Source organism: Helianthus annuus, chromosome 8, assembly GCF_002127325.2.
Source record: "Helianthus annuus cultivar XRQ/B chromosome 8, HanXRQr2.0-SUNRISE, whole genome shotgun sequence".
NCBI classification, from domain to species: domain Eukaryota; kingdom Viridiplantae; phylum Streptophyta; class Magnoliopsida; order Asterales; family Asteraceae; genus Helianthus; species Helianthus annuus.
Window position 1 is genome coordinate 94,617,374 of NC_035440.2, and position 19,717 is coordinate 94,637,090.

Below are 19,717 nucleotides of genomic sequence, written 5' to 3' on the forward strand. Positions count from 1 at the left end.
TTCTGAACATTGAACCACGTGAACCGCTTGAGTGGACTAATCAAAATCAAATTAAGTGTAGGTGTTGGTTAAGTGGTTATTGTTGTTGTCATCATTGGTTGGCAGCTCCCAAGTTCATATTAGGTTGTAGTGCACGGTAAACAAAACCCACCTCCCAATATCATTTGTCACAAAAACGGCCCAATCAAAGTTCATAACCGCCCAACCCATTAATACTTTGTCCATATTTGATTTTTGTTGGTTGCCGCCCAATCATAAGTCCACCGCCCACTACCTTTTCGTGACTCAATCAAAATATTCTTTCAACCGCCCCACTACCTACCTTATAGAAGCCCACTCAAAGCCCACTCACACTTGTCGGTCAATCCCACTGCCACCGCCCAAAGGAACCAATTAAAGGCACTACCCACTTTAATAGCGGCCCAATCCACATTTTTCTACATTAAACCCACTTGCACCACCCAAGACCCAACAGTTATCCAAGCACCAACCCACTTAGATATCGGCCCAATTATTGATTATTTGTTGCCGTGTTTTGAAAAACCGAGTTAAGAAATCATGGGTTTCAATGTGTTTAATATGACTCAGGAAAAAATGGATAAAATAAGGGAATTAGAGACAGAATTTGATTCGTTTTCAAGTTTTCCAGGAGAAAGTACAAAGAGTGTCATTAAGAGATACAAACATCTTGTTAGTTCAATGTCTGATTTAGAAATTACAAAAGAACCAGAAGAGTGGGTTGAAAAATTTATCAGTGCTTTGCCGAAAGAAGAATGGGAAGATTATGTCTTGAACTTGAGAAGTTCTAGAGAATTTTCTCAACTGACAATTACTCCACTCATTAAAAGGATTGAAGAACAGATGGTGATCAAGGATGAGAAAAGGAAAGAAAAAGCTGTAAAAGTCAAAGAATCTGTGAAGAATGAATTGTCAAGGTCTGCATCAGTATGCTCAAATTGTCACAACTTCAAGACAGTCAATGCCAAACTTGTGAAGGATGCAGAAAGTTTAGCATTGGAGATCAAGAAATTGAACAATAAGAAGAAAGCTGATGAAAAACAGATTCTAGACTTACAGGGTATTTGTGAGAAGATGAAAGTCGAAAATGTTAAACTGTTGGGTAGTGTGAACAGTTTGACATTAGAGAACAAAGGTTTGAAAGAAAATGAAAAGGTCTTTGAAAGCAAACAGAAATCATCAGAAAATGAAGATTTCTGGATAAAATTGGAGAACAAAAATCTGAAAGCTAATGAAGTGAAACTTCAAGAACAGATAAATGTTTTGGAAAATGAAAAATCTGTTCTTGAAAATTTGAAAAATGATAATGAAAATTCAATCAAGTCTCATCTTGAAAGAATATCTAAGCTTGAAGACGAAGCTAAGAGTTCAAGGATCAAGATTGATGAACTTGAAAAGAAATTGATCAGTTTTGCGACTAAATCTGACAAGTTGAATATTCCTTGTCCAAAACCGATCAATTCAGTTCCAATAAGTGACTGTGTCACAAACTTTGACTCTGTCAAAGTTGAAGATTGTGATGATGCATCCGATGATGAAAATATTAAAAAAGAAAAACAAAAATTGTTTTTAAATTTGAAAGAAAAATCTCAGAAAACTGTTTTGCAATCGACCGAAAAAGGTGAATGTTCTAAGCAAAAGCCTTTGAAGAAGAAAGCAGAACAGAAACAAAAAGATAATAAAAGTTCATCGGATCGATCATCCAATCAAAAACAAAATTTACAAAAAATAAAAAATGAAAACTCAAAAAATGTTGGTAATAAGTGGTGCAGGTCGGACCACAGTGCTCGAAAGCTAAATCCAGCAGAGTTGAGGAAGGAGTATCACCAGGCCAAGCAATGTTTTGATCTGAGTGTTTGGACTAAAAATGGTGATAGGTACGATAACAGAGTGTGTTACAGCTGCGGCTATCATGGACACATTGCTGTTAACTGCCGGTATTGGAGTTATGAGACCAGAAGGTGCTTTAATTGCAACATCAAAGGTCACATTGCCAGAGAATGCCCAAGGAAATCGAATGAAAGATTGAGGGTTAATTCTCAGAAAATGGCAAAGATTCCAGTCAAAGTCAAGCCCCAGGAACAGAAGGTTCAGAAACCTAAAGTTCCAGTACAGTCAACTCAAGAAAAGAAAGTAAAACTTTCACAGGGGCAAAAAGACAGACTGAGGAAAAAGAGAAAGAAGGCGAGAGAATATCTTGAGAAGATATTGTCCTCAGGTTCATCTGTTGGAAAGAATAAGAGTTCTGATGAATCAACTTCCTCGATTGCAAAGTCAAGCAAGACAGATTCATCAGATACAAATCTGGGGACAGAAAAGAGAGGGAAGAAGAAGGAAAAGGTCGGCGATAAATCTGACAGGTCAAAGTCGGACAAGCCACCTTCAGGCAATGATTCTGGTATGGTAAAACCAGAGGAGCCATGTGTTGAGGTAAAAGTTGAGAATTCTAGTTTAACAATGGATGAGAAAAACTTTCCACCATTGTTGAGCAAGAATTCAAAATCACCCAAGGTCAGTCAGGCTTGGGTGAAATTGTTTAAATAGAAAAACCTGACTTGCCGGAGATCCCAAGATGGTATCGTGGATCATGTATCGGCACATTTCTTGAGAAATTTCACTTTGGTGATTTTTCGCTTCAAATGTGGTAAATCAGGGACATTAAGTTGTACTTGATTTTCTACAGATGGTTTATGTTAAAACTAGAAATGATAAATCTTTAAAATGTTTGAAGAAAGCAAGATGAAGAGATAACCCCGAATCTACAAATGGTTTGAACACAAACTAATTTTTCCGGAAAAACCATTTTGATTGAAACAAACTTAAGTGTTTTGAAATCATTATGGGAAAATAGTTTGTTGTGAGGGGGAGTTCTGATTGTTTTTTGCACGAGAATGGTGAATTGAGGTAATTCACATAATGTTGTCAAGTTTCTTGTATAGTTTGTTTTCAATTTTTCTTCAGAAAATCAAAATTGAAACATATTTTGATTTTAGGGGGAGTATTAAAATTTTGAAAAATTTAAAAAAATTGAAAAATGAAAATGAGTTTGTTGCAAAAAGAGGAGATGATAGTACATCGGTGGACTATCACAGCATGCTAGAGATTTGTAAAGACAAAATTGTTTTTAAACAAGTCTTACTAATGATGTGTCAGTAGGCTTCACACAGTTAGTAAATTGTATTCGAGATATAAACATAAAATCAAAACTTACTTATTTTGTGGGGAACACTACTTGGATATATAGGTAACCCCTGAAATCTCGTTTGAAAGGTTTCTTATTCTGGAATACTAGGTTCTTGTACTCAATTGATGTCTGGGGTATTATTCCGGGACTTCTGCTGAACGGTAGTTCTGACCTAGTCCCTGGCTAATACTTTCTTCATATGCTTGAAACATAGCATAAAGCCCTCAGCTGATTAGACAATAAAATTGATGATCAGTTGTTGTAGCTGAAAAGATCCTCTAAAGGGGACCCACTGCTAAGTCGAAGCTGATATCTCTCTGCTGAATGGAAGTTCTGACCTGAGATCCCTCAGTTCTCGCATTTTTCCCCTAATTTATATACAGATATCATTTGTAGTTATACTTACCTGTAAATCAGAATATTGGGATCTGGATACGGGAGTATATTCAAGAGGTGGGACACTCAAATAAGTTTAAGTGCTAATACATTAAATACGTATCTTGAATCAATTGAAAATTTGTGTAGAGGTTTAAGTGGACAACAATACTGACAATCAGAAGTAAATTTGTTTTAACATTTGCTGATTAATCAAGATCAACGGTGTTGGTGATATGTCTCAAAAACCGATATGATCCTCTTGCACAATCTCTCAAAAATAGTGTTCATTTCTGTATTGTTCAAAATTCAAAAATCCAAAAATATTGTATTTTTGTTTGATATTTGAAAACTACAAAAAGATTTTCGACAACAGAGTGTGAAGAACTGATATTTGACATTTCAAGTGCTAAACATGTTGAACTTGTGGTTTGAGAGAGAGTGTTAAATTGTGAAGATTTGAAATGCAAAATTTGGTTCATTAACTTGATGAATAAGTTGAATGGTAACCTACAGTTTGATCTTCATAGTTTTTCTTTTATGATTTGTTGATTCATTAAGTTGAATTGCAAATTGTATTAGTTTGTAATAGTATGGTTGAGTTTTGCAGGTTTCTGATCCTGTTACTACGAATAGCCAGGAGACACATCAGAACCAGAGAAGAGCTTAAACAGAGAAAGCCAGGAGTTGATTTCAATGGTGATAACGATTTCCAGACAGAGATCCCAGCATGATGATAGGGGGAGTCTGATGAAAGTTAGAGCCAAAGAATGATCCAGGCATGTGATTCCAAGAAGAAATTCTTGAAGAAAATTTGATTCCAGGCAGAGTTCCTGAAGAAGACCGAACAAGAGTGAAGAGCTGGAAATGATTGAAGACTCTCACTAAAGATTCCGTCAACATTCAAGGGGGAGTTTTTGTTAGTGCAGTTGTCTGTCGACTACATCTTAGTTCGAGTCTTAAAGAGAGAGAGAAAGACAAGTCGTTACGAGTTTCACTACGAGATTGACTACGGCAATATCCAAGGGGGAGATTGTTGATGCATATTTTGTCTATCGCCTTCGTCAATCCGAGTCGTAGTGAAAAGCCGGAAGGAATCAAGTGCATAACGTCATATTTAGTTAGAAATGGCAAGGTGGCAAACTTGTAATTAGTGTGAACTTTCATTTAGTTGCCTTGACCATATAAATAGGGTGTTATGTCATAGTTTTAGTAAGTTCTTGATAGAGATTTTGGAGAAGACTTGGAGAAGACTTTCTAGAGAGAGAAAGTAGAGAGAGAAAGTTGTGTATTTGTGATTCTTGTATCGTTCTTGTCAAATTCAGCAATGGAATCACATTAGTAGTACGTTATCGTGTGTTCGGTCACGTTCGTTCACGGATTCCGCACGTGAAACGTTCGTTACGCAATCGAACGGCGTCAAAACACACGATAACGTACTAAAAATGAGAAATTCCAATTAACCATTTCAAATCCCAAATAAAGTACTAGTACATCTTTGCCCTAAACGGGACTTTAATTCAAACATCACGAATAACATGCCCGCGCAGGGGCTAAACAACTAACAATCAACGACAAATGAAATAAAACAAACCCACGCAGGGGTTAACAGGACGACATACCCTCGCAGGGGTAGAGTACAGGAATAGATGTCCACGCAGGGACATGAGTAATGAGATAACAATCAAAGGATTCAATGATCCTTCTTACTCTTACCCTTGAGTAAGTCAAACACCTTCTTGAACATACCACTGTTGCGTCGGCGATCAGCTCGCATCTCGTGTTGCAACTCACGTCGCATGCTGTTAATCCCATGCAGGATTTCTTGAACCTGCGGCGGCGACATCATAGGCGCCGGCGGCGGTGGCTGGTACTGCTGCGGCTGCGGCGGCTGTGGCTGCTGGTAACCCGGAGGGTAGCCAAAGGTAGACTGCCCAGCAGTCCAAGTGTCTCCAAATGGACCACTAGGTGGGAGTGAGCTGTAGTTCACAGCTTGCCAATAAGGGTCTCCTGTGTAATCATAACCCTGAGGGAAAACTTGCTCGAACGGGTTAAACTGAGCTGCGCTGGCATAAGCTGGAATCGGCTCTCCATAATTCTGCGGCGGCAGAGGCGGGATCGGTACTGAAGTGACCTCCGATACGGGATGCGGAGACTCTCCCGTCTCGGACTCCTCGGGAAGAGGCGTGTAGCGGCTGCTACCAACATGTGGAGGGGTGCCTATGCGAATCCCTCCGCGCGTAGACATGCGCGCATTCCTCCTTGGCCTCTGAGGCGGAGGAGGTAAAACTGGTGGCGGCGGTGGTGACGGAGTGATCACGTCACGCCATAGGGCCTCAGATAGGTCCTGCTGTAGAGGCGGCTGCTGCTGAAGCTGCTGCTGCTGAGAGTGGTGCTGCAAGTGCACCGGCGAACCATGGCGAGACTGGAGCATCGGAGAGTTGTGGCGGCTGGGGGTGTAATACCAATCGTACTGCTTAAATCTCTCCTAAAAGCTGTCCACACCATTGTAGGGTGATCCCCTAAATGGCGACCCATCCGATATCTCGATGGGATGGTTGGGCGTACCTGACGGTGGCAGAGAAGGGTCCGTGTCTTCATCAACTTCCATCTCGTGATCACCAGGAAAGTGGTCCTCCGGTCCTAGTGGGTTATGACCCACTGGCTCATCCACAAAAGCATCAGGGTTATACAGACCCTGGTAAACTGGTGCTGGGTACTGGTGAGGTGACTGATGGAGCGGTATGTAAGATCCATGAGAACCATGGGGCCCATTCTCCGAGTGGGGCCCAAATGATTGGGGTAGTGATGGCGAAGTGCTCATAGACACCGAGTGTCTAGCCGGCTCGGCGAATGATCCCCAAAGATCATTGGCTGCAGTGTGGTGCGTAGCTGACGGAGCTCGTCTGTGTGAGGGTCCTGCCTCATGGTCGTGAGATGTAGCGAATCCTCCTCGACCTCTCATCCGTGGCGGCATAATGATCCTGTCAAAAATTAAACAAGTTGCACAACAAATATATAAGACAAAGCAAATAATGAGATTAAAATAAAATAAACGAAATGTTGAACATTTCCTAAGTTCTTTGTCTAGACTCGAAAATCGAGGAATGTGCAATTGTGTAACTGAGATTAAACACATTAGGATAGTGTTTAATTCACTCAGCGTTGGCTCTGATACCAACCTGTCACACCCCGATTTCCACGTGTCACCGGTGGGCCCGGTGTGGGGTACAGTGACGTAGTTGGCATCGTCATAGACAATCAACACAATATAGTAATGCACAGCGGAAGCAGAATAGATACATTTCAACTTTTAAATAAAATGACATAATAACATCATAAGTAGTTGAAACGGATCCACAGGCGGATCAAATAAAAATAAGATAAAATAGTTCAACAGATATTTTGTCGTCCGAGCTTGCGAGACTATAGTGGACGCTCTTAGGAAACAGCCAGCCTATTTCGTATAGTACCTGCACTTAACCTTTTGGGAAAAATACGTCAGTTTACACTGGTAAATACAAATCGACTGACTCATTTTGAAAATGATTGAAAATTGATTTAAATGCACAAGGCATAAATATTTTTATTAACTTGGGATAATTATATAATATAAACTTGTGAACAATTTACATGCACTCGTATCTTTGGTGGCCCGGGATCTGCTGTCCGGGCTAAGAATTAAATGACACACCACATTAAAGAGTTATACACGCCGAGTGTACGCCTACACCCCGTGCTCTGGTCGTGGCCATCTCGTAAGATAATGCCAAGGATATCCGGGACACGGTCAATAACCCCCCAAAGCCTAAAGTAAGACAAGACTGTTTAAACGAAGTCGCACAAGCTATTCAAGACTGTACACCCATAAGGAGCAGGACTTGTGCGCCCGATCAAGCGGTATTTTAAATACCGTACCCCAAGCCCGTATAGGGAAAATAAGTCAAAATGTATTTACCTGAGCAAGTATGTAACACAAACGGTAAGTGTGGTAGCTTTTACTGGGCCTCCTAATCTGGAACAAAGGTTTATAATTAACCTATTAGATTCCTAACGGGTCTTTTATTTAAGCCCAAGCTTTGACCGGTTAGTTTTAAGAATGATACGGTTTACGCACGATTAAGCGAAAGACCGGATAGAATGTGATTTAGACCCGACAAGTTTGAATACTTGTATAATATGGGTATACTAAATACATTCTGGATTTTGAAATAAAAATGATATCGTTTGACCCGTTTCGGTCAATTTACGCAAACTAGTTACGTAAACCGAACCGAACGCAAAAAGGGCGATACGGGTAGACAAATGATTCAAATGCAAGTTCCCTGATATAATATGCTTTAAATATGATATAATATCAGTAAGTTATGTTCTATATTGCCCGGAATAATTTTAAACTCAATTTATGCCTTAGAAGGGCATTTTGGTCTTTTTAAAAGATTATAAAAGAGTCAAATTAGAAATCTGAGTTTCGGGTCTGGTTCATACAGTAAATATACCTCATTTAACATATTATAACAGTAGGGTATGACCCATATATCAAATTTATCATTTAAAATCAAACTATGCACCGTAGGGGTATTTTAGTAAATTCACAAGGGCTAAAAATGCCAAAACTGGAAATCTGAGATCATATACTTATACTTACTGTTATTATATGAAAATATGCTAATTACATCAGTAGGTATAAGTCTTACATGTTTAAAACAAGTATAACGCTCACTATGCGCTTAAAACGCTAAATATGCGATTTAGAGCCGTTTCCGGGTTTATATATGAAAGCTGAGATTTTTATATTTCCAGAAGGCTCAAAATAATTTATTTAACATTTAAAATCAGTAGAAAAAGGTTTCGGGTCAAAAGGATGTGTAAAACTCATTTTATGGCTTAAACGGTCAAAACCGATATAACCCGAAATAACTAGGCGATCTAGGATCCGTTCAGCCAAAAATTAATTAAAAATCATCAAAATTCCCAGAATATTATAATACATCAGTTGGTAAAAAGTTTTATACCAAAACGTGGCCAGAAATAGGTCATATGCGAAAAGGGCCGTTTATGTAAATTAAGAACATAGTTTTACGCTAATGGCCATAACTCAAAATCTGGACCACCAACTGATCCGAAATTCTCGGTGCAGGTTTATATATTAGAAATAAAGATTTCTACTCTTTCACTTTTCCAAAAATCACGTTTTATATCAAAAAGGGCAAAATAGTCAACTTTATGCATAAATCGGAAACATGCATTCGAATCGGCTAAGCATAGACTTAATCAACGAAAATTCCAGAAAGTTTTACCAAAATAAAAATGGTCAAAAATACTCTCCAATACAGATCTCAAACATGCATGTACGAATCCAAATCGATAGTCTACGAATTAGTCGTTTTATAGGACTTTCGGCTCCGATTCGTATTTATACTATAGATTGTCGAGTTGATCGTGGTAAAATACATTCTTATATTCATAATAAAGCTATCTATGAAGATCAAACAGATTGCATGTCATTTATTTTACCATTTAAGCTATTTTTCTCAAAAATCACTTCTGTTGACTTTTTAGAATCACGTTTGACTCGACAATTAGCATGCATGTAGTGGGATTCAGATAATACCCTTTAGAGGGTTTGTTTCCCACATAAATACCAACATATATCAGGTTTCAATTCGAGAAATGACTAATTGAAACTTGTTTAATCAGAAAGTCAAAGCTTATGAACAAACAGTTTGACTTTTAGCAATAATCAAAGCAAGAACGGATTGGAGATCGAATTAGAAGCTTACCAAGGTCCTATTGATGTTAAGCTAACACTAGAAATCGGCCTTGATGTCCAGAAATGCTTCAGAGATGCTTGAGAGCTTTTGCAAGTTTGGAAGTTCTTGTTCACAACACAAGTGTTTAGTAAAATGAGCTTTGGATCAGATTTAAAGCTGAATTGTTGATGTTTGCAAGGGGTTACTGTGGCCTAGGCATGCATGCAATGTTATTGGAGCTTTTGGGAGGTGAAAACAGCTGTTACCCACTTAAATTCGGACCCAAATCGCTGCTGTTCGCGGATTCTGCACCTGGGTTTATTGGCAGCTCCAAAGTTTGCCCATTTGTTGCAGTTTTGGTCCCTGTACTTTGGTTGCGATGATTTGGCCATGAATCTTGACTCGTAAACCCCCGAATCTGGTTTTTAAGAACCCTTGGACATTTACCAACATGGTAATGTCCTCGTTTAACTTTGCGCTCGCCCGAAAAGCCATAAAATTCGACGTTGACGCTTTTAACCCCTCAAGTACGGTTTTGGCCATAACTTTCTCATATGATAACGAAACTTCATGAAATTTTTACCACATATTCTAGTGAGTATATTTTAGCTTTACAAAGCTTCGGGTCTGCCAAAAAATCACTCAGAGTTATAAATTCAACATGTTGACACTTTTAGCCCCTATAGTTACGGTTTTGGCCATAACTTTCTCATACGATAACGAAACTTCATGAAATTTTTACCACATATTCTAGTGAGTATATTTTAGCTTTAAAAAGCTTCGGGTCTGCCAAAAGATCACTCAGAGGTATAAATTCAACATGTTGACACTTTTAGCCCCTATAGTTACGGTTTTGGCCATAACTTTCTCATACGATAACGAAACTTCATGAAATTTTTACCACATATTCTAGTGAGTATATGTTAGCTTTACAAAGCTTCGGGTCTGCCAAAAGTTCACTCAGAGGTATAAATTAAACATGTTGACACTTTTGGCCCCTATAGTTTGCAATACTTCACTTTTGTGCAATTTCCGCGTCGTATGATCCATGAACCATCCGTTTAAGGTTATAAACATTATGTAGGGTTATCATAGAGCCTATTTATCCATTGTTGACACTTTTGACCCTTACGTTCCATAGTTTTCACTGTTTGTCACTTTTAGTCCTCCTAAAGTATGTTTTCACATACCGGAACCATATGACACGTGTCAAGACATTATTGGACAAAATTTTTCGAGGTGTTACAGGAAATTTCATCAGGACCGTGAGTTAGGAAAAATATCAGAGTTTAGAAACACCGGATTTTATTTAAATAGATGGAATAAATTCCATTTTTACAAAGGTAGCTTTTAATAAAAACAATATATCTTGATTTGATTTAATTAATAAAATAAGACACTTCTTGAAGTCCTTCAGTGCCGGATCAATTCTTACTCCAATCTACTGTAATTACCTGAAACGCGTTTTAAAAAGGTTTTGTCAGCAGGGAAATACTGAGTGAATCATTCAATTTTACTAAAATGACACGTTGTTATAATTTACAGTATTAAGAGCGATTACAATGTTTCTGATATCAACCAACTACCCACAGTATTTGTCACTCGACTCGTTTCGGTGACTGTGGTCATATCATTGTTGGGTCCGTTCACCCACAAGTGACGTCAATCACTATTAGGTCTGTTCACCTAAAAGTGACGTTTCATGAATTAGGTACGCTCACCTAAACTGATAACACTAGTAATGTGCACAATACCCCACATACCGGCTGTAATTTGGTGATTACAAAGACTTAATCCCTGTAATTATAACTTTGGGAAAATAATTTGGAGTATTGTAAAATAGTTGATAAAAAGAGAATGACTCACATTATAAGCATGTAGTATTTAACAAGCTTCTTGATTCAATTTCTTCTGGGAATTAGCATCTACTTTGATTGTAAGTATATGGGGTAAGGTTTAGTCTACTGGTAAGACTGATAACCTAATTTAAAAAATGATGCACACAAAACTAGGTAAATAACTAATACAGCATTTACGACAATTCACAAGATTAAACCCTCACAACGATTAATAAAGTGCAATACTTAACAATTCAGCGGATTCACAACGAATGACAGAGTATAGTCCGAGTTTGGGCAGCACTCAAACATTCAAGTCGAAATCACGATGAATAACAAAGTATAAACTCAATTTGAGCAGTACTCAAACAATCGTTGGATAGTTACAATCGATCGGATGTTGAATCGTAATAGCGATCGAGTTATTACCCTGATTGCGACAGCGATTTGTGAATCGTGTGTGTTAATTGTATTGTTTCTGCTATAACTCGACATATACAGTGAGTTCTTACGTCGTTTCACATCCCAGAATCCAGTTCCAAAGTCTGCTATTTATACCCGAATTTTGGACATGCTTACGGACCGTAAGCCTCATCCCTTACGGTCCGTAAGGGACACGAACCTATTATAGGGTAGCCCTCTACACATGTAGCTTTGCTGAGTTGACAGAATAATAAAATTAAATTTTGACAACGAGATTTTAAGATATCGAATGGGAATTGTCCCCCTCTAAGTTTTAGGGGTCCAGATCCTGATTCTGATTGTTATGAAAATTTTAGGATTTGTGCAGAATTATTTGGGTGTCTCAATTATGGTTTCCTATTGGGTAAACAAAATAATAGATATAACTTTTGATGAGAGTTGTTTACAAAATAGAATCATAAATAATAGTTTTGGGTAAATCACAAAAAGGAAATAAAACGGTGAGAAAAAAGAATGGATCCACTGTGTAACTTTAGGGTTCAGCTAGAAAATCTCTTGGTATAAATTTTGGGTATAATTTCTAAGCTATTAAAAATATATAAGGTACTTGTGTTAAGTATAATACCCCTAATTCAACCTTGTCCCGAAGTCCCGAGATAGAATCCCAACAACTTAGTCGGGTAGAGCCTTGACATATGTTATGAAACTCAGATCAATCGGAAAGGGTAGCGGTGACCGGGAGTTAAAATACTTAAAACGGGGCAGCTTTTTATTATTATTATTGTTATTATTATAAGTATAATATAAAAAAAATAAATAAATATAGGAAGAGGGTGGCGAAATAGGGAAGGAGGGTAGCAAAGTTTCTAAAGCCCTGTATTCTTATTTATAGTTGTGATGTGAGAATCTTAGAGGCTAAGCTATCATCCACGTATACATATGAAAATTTAAAATGCCAATTCTTCTGACACGTACATAAGGAATTTAATGTCATATACAAATGTCCACCATACATCAAATGTTAAGTTGTTTGATTTTTTTATATATTAAATATACACGTAAACTTCAATTTTTAATTTAGTTAAAGGTTTTTATTATTATTTTATTGTTATAATTAATTTAACTACTTCAGTTATTTGGCGCGTGTAATTTGTAAAATATAACGTTTTATAAAATAATAATTATATCATTAGAACGAGAATATTTTTGTCTACATTTGGGTCTAAGTTTTATTAAAAATAGAGTAGGTTCAGAATACAATGTATTTTTATAATTGATTTAAACGGTTCAAGGGTCCGTCTAAATACTTCATATTTCTTACTTTCAACTTACCCGTAATCTACCCGTCTAATAAGTTTTATAAACTTTTATTTTATTTAGAAAGGTCACTCATATACAGGCCAATTGATTAGTATAATATTTCAACCAACTATATATAAAATAGTTTTTAAAACTTATTTAGGTTGAATATTTATAATAAAAATAAACTAGTTACTAGTGGTTAATAAATTTAACTAACCTATAATTCCTATATGATAAAAATGAGAATGTTACAGGTGGTGTGCCAAGGGATGAGTTGCAATGAATCCAAGCACTCCTATTTATAGGCTGAACAGAGGCATGGGCACGGCCCCGTGTTCGCTGGGCACGGCCCCGTGCCCGTCTGACACTATCTCTCTTCATTAATTGTAATTCGCAATTACAATTAATGCGCCTGCAGTACTTTGGGCACGCCCCCGTGTTCACTGGGCACGGCCCCGTGGTTTGTCTTTTCTGCTGCTTCTTGGGCACGGCCCCGTGCTCGCTGAGCACGGGGCGTGTTCTGTCTTTTGTCTTCTCTGTTTTGCTTGGGAGAATGCTGTCGAGGGGTCGGGCAGTCCACTTTTGTTCCCTTTCTTGTATTTATGTTAGATTTAGCTGTCTTTTTGCTTCTTTTGTTAATTTGAGCTCATTTAATCCTGAAAATACAAAAGGAAGACAAAAACACACTTTTTCCAACATTAGTACTTAAAAAGGGTTAGTTTCATGCCTCATTTGATGAAATTTATATGTTGCATTTTACACACATCAATTCCCCCACCACAATAGCATCGTCCGCATACAAGAGATGCATTAATATCGGTCCGTTGTTTGGAGTAGCAATGCCCTTAATCAATCCCGCCTCTCTAGCCTGATTAATCATGCACGATAAAGCCTCCATAACCACCAAGAAAAGGAATGGAGATAATGGATCCCCTTGCCTCATACCTTTCTCACATCTGAATTTGAAAGTAGGAGCTCCGTTTACCAAGACGGACGAACTTGCCGAGGGAAGAATACCCTCTATCCATTTGCACCATTTGTTCGGAGAACCCATTTGCATAAGCGTGTTGATCACAAACCTCCAAATCACATTATCATAAGCCTTTCCAAAATCAATTTTAAGAAAAAAGGCTTTCATTTTTTCTTTTTAATCCATGAAATTAGCTTCTTAACAATGAGAGGTCCGTCCAAAATGAATCTACCTTTTAAGAACGCCGATTGGGAATCAGAAATAACGCCATCCAAAACCATCCTTAACCGATTAGCCATCACCTTAGAAATGGCCTTGCTAATAACCCCCACCAAGTTAATTGGCCTATAATTATTGAGATTGACCGGATCGGAAACTTTGGGAATAAGGGCAATAAAATACGCCCCCCTACCTCCACTAATTTCTCCGGAATTATGGAACCAATCGAAAATCCTCGTGAAATCATCTTTAAAAAATTTCCAGAAATGCTTAATAAATCTGAAATTAAACCCGTCGGGACCCGACGATCTATTGCTCAGATTTCCTGTATCAAAATATCTAGCCTTACCAAGTCATTTTGTTCTTGTAGGACCCCACAAATCAGAATGTATGTAATCTAACACCCCCTTTGCATAATGTTTACCCCTAAGGAACTTTACCCTCTTTTGTTTACCCATGATACAATGTTCACAAAAACTTAAGTCATAGTTTTAATGTCAACAATAACACTACAAGAAATCTGAGCAATAGCGGCGACATATGTCGCCGCTAAAGACCCCGTTTGTCGCTGCTAATACTCATCCGCTAATGCTTGGTAATCGCCGCTATTGTGTCGCCCCTAATGCTTTGGGTGGAGGTTCGCCTAAAACTTCACCGAAGATGGCTTAATCAACTTTCAAACCAACAAAACACCATTAATATGTTAGTTAACATGTTTGAACTCGAAAGTGAAGCAAAACACTACTTTTTTCTCATTAAAAACAGATTTACGTAACATGATTTACAAAAGATAAAAAGTAGATAGTGGCTGTAGACAGAGCTTGACGATGATGGTAGTGTTGCAGCTTGACGGTGGTGGTGAAGTGACGGAGCTTGATGGCGGTGGTGGTGGAGCTTGACGGTGGTGGTCCGGTGGTGGTGGTCTCGTGGTGGTCCGGTGGTGGTGGAGCTTCACGGTGGTGATGGTGGTTGTGGTGGTAGCTTCACGGTGGAGGCATCTTCTTGGTGGTGGTGGATGTGGTTCTTGGTGTATGGTTGAAGATTAAAGAAGATGAAGTGTTGAAGAAGATGAGTTTGAAATGAAGAGTGTGTTTATTTGAGTTAGGAAAGAGCCCAAGCCATTGGATCATTCTCATCAACGGTCGTTTTCAGCTTCACACGAATCGAGTATTTACGACGACATGGGGCAATAGGGGCAACATCATTCCTTGTCGCACTATTGCTTCATGTCGTTGCTAATAGTAAGTACTTCTTGTTGTGTTACTTGTTGTTTGCTAAGCTCAACAAGCCCTTGGTTACTAATCATACCAAGTTTTTTTACGCCATAACAGGCATGTTTCACTTCCTTCTTCTATGGCTACATCAATAGTACCATTAATTGCTTTATCATTTAGTAAGTAAATATTCTCGTCACTTCTTGCAAAATGTAAAAAAAATAGTGTCTTTACTTAAGTAGAGTAATAATTACTCTAGCGAAATTACATAATTATTCTACAAGTATATATACACAAATTTTTAGATTATAGGACTAAAATACATTCTTGACAGGTGAAAAAAAATTTCAAAAAAAATCACTTCTTCATTTCTCATGTTAAGACTCATTTGATTCGTACCAGAACATTACTCTCTCTATATATATATGTGTGTGTGTGTGTGTGTGCTTAAATTACGTTTTTTGTCCTTTATATTTATACAATTTTTGGTGCATTATGCTTACCTTAAAATCGTTAGAAAACATACTTTATGTTTAAAAACATTTACACGTTAAATATTTTTACCAAAAATCTCATTTATTTTTTAATGTTAAATATGGTTAGATGGACCCTGTGTGATGGTATTTGAGTCATTTTAAATTGTTTACTCAAATAAATAAACAAAAAAAAAATAGTAAATAAAAGAAATAAAACTTTAAAACAATTATATATCTATATCACTATATAAAGGATCTCTTTGTCCTTATTTGGAAGAAGAAGTTTAAATGTGTATAGTAGAATTTATCTTTGTGAAAAATTATTTATTTCCATTTAACCCTTATTAATAGCATGTAAACCTTTCAATTTTTTTGTCGTTCCAAAAAAAAACTTTCATTTTTCATTAATTTAAAAAGACCCTAAAATAATATCAAATAACAAATAAATTAAGAGGTTAAATATGGTATTTTAAAATAATGATTAAAATTAAAATTATAAGAAATACATATGAATTAAGTTCGATTTTTAACTTTAGGGTCAATTTTTTTAAAGCAAACAAAAGGGTTTAATTTGTATTTTATATATATTAATATAAAGGCCAAGTGAAAAAAAATCAAATCAAAAGGGTTTAATTTGTATCTTAATTATTAATTGAAGGGTCTAAGTAAAAAAATCCACCTCGGGTGGGGGCGGTGTTTGGTAAATTTGATTTTAACAAAATAAAACGTTACGTAAAGCGTGTGTTACGTTTTGCTTTTTCTTATATAATGTTTTTATTGAGAAGTGCTTTTAACTAAATAAAAATAATACGCAACGTGCATATTAGGTTTTCAAAATACGGGTTGTAGTATATCATCCAAAAAATTTACTAATTTAAAAAAAAATAGTGTTGTTTACACGTAAATGGCTTGAATCAAGCTTGCAAAAAGTCTCTTAAAAGTGGATCGATTGTAAACCACTCGAAATTCAACCAACTTTCATTTAACCAAAACTAAATTCTTTCAATCTTATCTGAACTTATATATTTAAAATATTTTAATTAATTTAAAAAAAACTAAAATAAAATCAAATAATAATTGAATTAAGAGGTATTTGGTATTTTTTTTAACTTATATATTTAAAAAGTTATATTAGATAATATTTTATATGTATGAATTGTGAACGACAATGGATAGTGAATATTTTTTAATTATTATTTTATATTATAGTTAAAATTATATTATTATTTTAAAATTTAATTATTATAATTACTTTTTAGTATATTTTGTTTTTCACTCATAACTTTTAAGATAACACGTTTTATAAAATTTTGAATATGTTGTTACGATGTGATTAATTTATCAACGTTTAGATTTAAATTTTGCTTAAAACCGATAAAGTACATTTCAGGTATCGTAAGTTATGGCAAGTGTCAGTGTCGTACCAATACAATGATCATTATTGTCTATTATAGATATCAGTATTATCGTATTATCGAAACCATGCAGGTATCCTCTTAGGTATATCACAACTAGTGTCGGTGGTTTCATACTGGTGTAGTAACGACAGAAAATAGATAAGACTCAAAAATCCACTGAGTGGCGTGGGGCAATCCCACCTGTTTAAAATGAAGTAGCATTATTGATCCCATGAATGATCCTAAAGCGGAGGGTTTACAAAGTATTTTTTAACGTACAAAAGTATTGAAAGTAATCAAACATCACGTATTTTGAGACAAGGGTGTATATGTCAATATGGTTTCACACCATAATTTCACAACTTATATAAGTAATTAGGTCCAAAATGACGCCACGTAGGTGCATGTATATGTATGTGTATAAAATCCATGTATGGGTTATGCAAACATCATATATATACGTGACGTGGGAACCTATCATGCGTATTTTAAACTTTATTTGATTTCCTTAATGTCCAGATGTGATAAGAAGCTTAGGAACATATTTAATAGAAATCATATGAAGTGTGTGTGTGTATATATATAGGGGGCCGCTAAAATGAAAACCACCTCCAGTTGTAAGAACCACGAGAAACATTCTCCACCAATAAGATAATGACACCCAAAAGGGTAATATAGTCATTTAATCAAAACCATCAAATCTTCTCTCTCTCCTCTTTAAATTTTGACTAACATTGATATCACCACCATCCTTTTCATCTTTCTCTCTCACTTCTCTCTCTCTTAAAACCAGATCACCACCATCATCCTCACACCTATCACTCTTAAAAATTCAACATTTTGAAACCGAAGATCTATGACGGCAAGGATGTCACACCCTGGCTTTGCGGAAGCGTGGTTAATTGGTGTGACTTCTCAATACCATAGCTTAATCATAACAAAGCTATATGAATTTAAAATATGCAAGATCATCCATTGATAATAAAATATCGAAACATTGTCTTAACGGGTTAACACCCAACAACCATAAACTTGTCTAAACATCATGGTTGTAAAACAAGGTTTCCAAGGCCGAGTACTCTCCGAGTAGTCGCTACAAGGTAGGCTGCCGAGGCGACTTTCTTTGACTCCGCCTAATTACTTGGAATCGGTCAAACGCGGTCAACCTCGGCCAAAATCGTATCTAGTAGGTCAACTCGGGCCGAGTTTGACTTAATAAATAATAAAATATAATTTCTATGCCTATTATATTAAAGAATGAATATCATTTTCACGTATGTTGTTATTGATATTAGTAAATTTATGTTATTTGACATATATTTAATTTCCAAAAACTAATTTCTCTATAATTTAACACGTCCGAGTACTCCCCGAGTACTCTCCGCCTAGGCCGAGTACTCTCAACTCCCCGGTCGACCGACTAGGGAGCGCCTAGCGACTTTTGCAACCATGCTAAACATTACAAATGCAAACATAAAGTAAACATGGTTCAGGGACTGTGACTTGTCCAGGAAAGAGTCACAAGTCTCGAACCCTGGATGACCTCGGGCCTAATGCAGCGGAAAACAAGCCATACCGCGCCAGATCGTTAGTTTCCTGAAATACATGTAAGTTGAAAAATCAACAATAATGTTGAGCGAGTTCATGCGAATAGTGAGTAAATAAACCTTTAACTTTATCAAAAACCTGGTATGTAGCAAATAAGGAAAAAGAGATCACCAATGGTTTGCAAGGCCATTGATATGTGTGAAGTGCAAGTAGGGATGACTCAAACCTAGCGGATTTATGCGTCGGGCACTAAGTCACCCCGAGGTCCGTTCAGCTGGACCTGGGGCTGGGCTCGCTACACCCAGATAGATCTACCGCTCCTGTCCCTCGGTCCTACTATGAGGATTAATGGCCTCAAGTTGCGCCTACCCACTCACATGATCTAAGTAACAAACCTCCTTACGCTAACCATACCACGTATCAAGTATTCATAATCATAGTAACATGTATTTCACCCCCGCAGTTTATAAAACTGAAAACAGTTAAGAGAAAAGGGGGACATGAACTCACAGTCAGTGCGTAGCTAAATCAAGCACTCCAAATGTCCGAAAGCTGTGCAACGACCTACATGTGCTAATTCTATTAGACGGATGGCCGTGCTTTAGCTTTATAGTTTAATTTTCGGGAAACAGTTAGACAACCGTTCCTTGTATATAATTGGTAGTTAATTTCCTTCCCAAGGATGGGGGAATTAATACATGCGCGTTTATAATATTAAGCCTCACTTAATATATTTTATTTCTCATTCCAAAATATAATTATTTTTCTCAAAAATAATATATTTTCTCTTCGTATAATACTTTCCAAAATAATACGTTGACAATATCCGTATTTATGAATATTTCCGGATAAGGCGTAAGTTACGTTTTGGCGATTAAGTGGTAATAGTACTTACCGTTGTAACTTATATGTTTGTCGTGTAGGCGTTGGTATTATTTTGGGTTCGACAAAGTTTGTAAATATTATTTTTACTCTAAAAATAATATTTATATATTTTCAC